Raw genomic sequence first — 2711 nt, forward strand, 5'->3', positions numbered from 1 at the left:
TGGAATAAAGTGGTTTTTCCCTTCCATAGAGTCCCTCTGTTCTTTCTCCTAAGTAGGTTCTTTTATTAATATTACAAGATTTAATTAATAATTATAGATGATATCTTACTGAGAAGAATAAACAGAAGAAAGTACATCAACACCAATCATTCTGAGCTGTTTTGACATTAAAGTATAATATTGCTACTGGCATTCAAATTCCTGATTTCTCAGGAAAAATGACACATTCACCCAGTAATACATTTATCTTAATCTCCAGAATCCTGAGTTCAAAAAATTCCAAGAGTAAATATATACTATATAAAAATTGCATGTATGGCATTTATAAAACACAGCATATAATGTTGTACACATGAAACTGATATATAATGTTATAAACCAATGTTACCTCAACAACAAGTAAATTTTAAAAGAGAAGTTTTTTTTTTTTTTAAGTTGTTTACCAACAGGAAATATGACCTACTTCAGATGTATATAAAACATTAATGTTAACCAATTCAATTCTATCTGCTGTTGTAGGAGAATATAACTTAGGATCAAAGGTACTGTGAGATAAGTATCCATGAGTCTCTCTATCTTATAAACAGTAAAACTACAATATAATGTGCATTAACAAAGGTAGTTGCTTTTAACTATATATTTAAAAGTTAATGTAACACATAAAAGAAGGGAAATGTAAAAAAGAAAGATTTTTAAAATGGAAAACAGTTGTCACTGGTTGAATAAATGATGTTAAGAACACACTTTAAAATTTCTTCCATTCAAAAAAAGAAAAGCCAGAAAGAAAAACACCAATACAGTATACTAACGCATATATATGGAATTTAGAAAGATGGTAACAATAACCCTGTATACGAGACAGCAAAAGAGACACTGATGTATAGAACAGTCTTTTGGACTCTGTGGGAGAGGGAGAGGGTGGGATGATTTGGGAGAATGGCATTGAAACATGTATAATATATATGAAACGAGTCGCCAGTCCAGGTTCGATGCATGATACTGGATGCTTGGGGCTGGTGCACTGGGATGACCCAGAGGGATAGTATGGGGAGGAAGGAGGGAGGAGGGTTCAGGATGGGAAACACATGTATACCTGTGGTGGATTCATTTTGATATATGGCAAAACCAATACAATATTGTAAAGTTAAAAAATAAAATAAATTTTAAAAAAAGAAAAAAAAAAGAAAAGGCTTAACTCTAAAATGAAGAAGCTGATAAGATTAAAGTTTGAAAAGCTGTAACAATAGGAAAAGCACTTTGGTTCCTCTAAAGAAGGGTAGAACACTACCAGTATGCTAAATGCAAAATATAAGATTTCATCATCAGTCTTTACTATGTACAGCTAAACAGGAGAAAGGCTCGGGCCAGCTCTTGGACCAGTGCCTTTTTCCTTTCCTAAAGTAGGCTGAAGACTTCCCTGTTGGCTCAGTGCTAAAGAATCCACTTGTCAATGCAGAAGATACGGGTTCAATCCCTGATGCAGGAGGAGCCCACACACCGCAGAACAACTAAGCCTATGCCCCACAACTACCACAGCCATTAAAGCCCCTATACCCTAGAGCCCGTGCTTCCCAGCAAGAGAAGCCACCACTACGAGAAGCCTGCATAGCGCAGCCAGAGAACAGCCCTGACTCTTGGCAACTTGAGAAAAAAAACCGTGCACCAATGAAGTCCTAGCACAGCCAAATATAAATAAATACATTTTAAAAAAATTAGAAATAAATTTTTTAAAAACTAGGTTAAAAGGAAAGGGTTTAGAGAGATGAGGAGAGGGGAATCTAGTCTCACTGTCAGGGTGAACTTTACACAAAAAGAAAAAAAAAAAAGAGCAAAATGCCCTATAAAGCAATAAGTGTGATGAGGCAGGCCACCAGCACAAATGTATCTAATCTGATAAAAGGGGAAGGAAACTAGCTTTGATTAAATATCTGTCATGTGTTATTTTAAGGAACAACACTTGGTTTATTTGAATACAGTCTTGTTTTCAAGAATGAATTTCACTGCTCTCTAAACAGTTCCCCTTAAGTCTTACTATTATTCACTCTCCACTGTATTTCCAGATGATTCTATCTGCATTTGTATCATTAAATAGACTATGCTATGAAATAACTGCTGTGCAACTACATCAAGAACTATTTGCTCTCAACTTTTTAAAGCATTTTCAACAGTCTTCTATCTTGAGAATATTACCTCCATGTGCTGTGCTTAGTCGCTCAGTTGTTTTGGACTCTTTGTGACCCCATAGGCTGTAGCCCACTTGGGCTACAGGCTCCTCTGTCCATGGGGATTCTCCAGGCAAGAATACTAGAGTGGGTTAGCCCTGGGATAGCCCCAACCCAGGCATTGAACTCAGGTCTCCCGCATTGCAGGCAGATTCTTTACCGTTTGGGCCACAAGGGAAGCCTATCAAAATGTGTCAGTATCATATTATACATGTTTTAATGCCATTCTCCCAAATCATGCCCCCCCTCCCTCTCCCATAGAGTCCATATAAGAAATGAATTGCCAGTCCAGGTTCGATGCAGGATACAGGAAGCTTGGGGCTGGTGCATTGAGATGACCCAGAGGGATGGTATGGGGAGGGAAGTGGGAGAGGGGTTCAGGATGGGGAACACGTGTACACCCGTGGCAGATGCATGTTGATGTATGGCAAAACCAATACAATATTGTAAAGTAAAAAAAATAATAATAATAAAAAAATTTTTTTAAAT

At 37.0% G+C, this 2711-nt stretch overlaps 1 protein-coding gene across 1 annotated transcript in view; it reads right to left on the reverse strand.

Moving 5' to 3' along the window:
• The window catches only part of NME7 (NME/NM23 family member 7), a 248899-nt gene that overhangs the window by 137202 nt on the left and 108986 nt on the right, over positions 1-2711 (reverse strand). The window lies entirely within an intron of this gene.

This window comes from Bison bison, unplaced genomic scaffold (assembly GCF_000754665.1).
Source record: "Bison bison bison isolate TAMUID 2011002044 unplaced genomic scaffold, Bison_UMD1.0 scf7180017864064, whole genome shotgun sequence".
Taxonomy (NCBI): domain Eukaryota; kingdom Metazoa; phylum Chordata; class Mammalia; order Artiodactyla; family Bovidae; genus Bison; species Bison bison.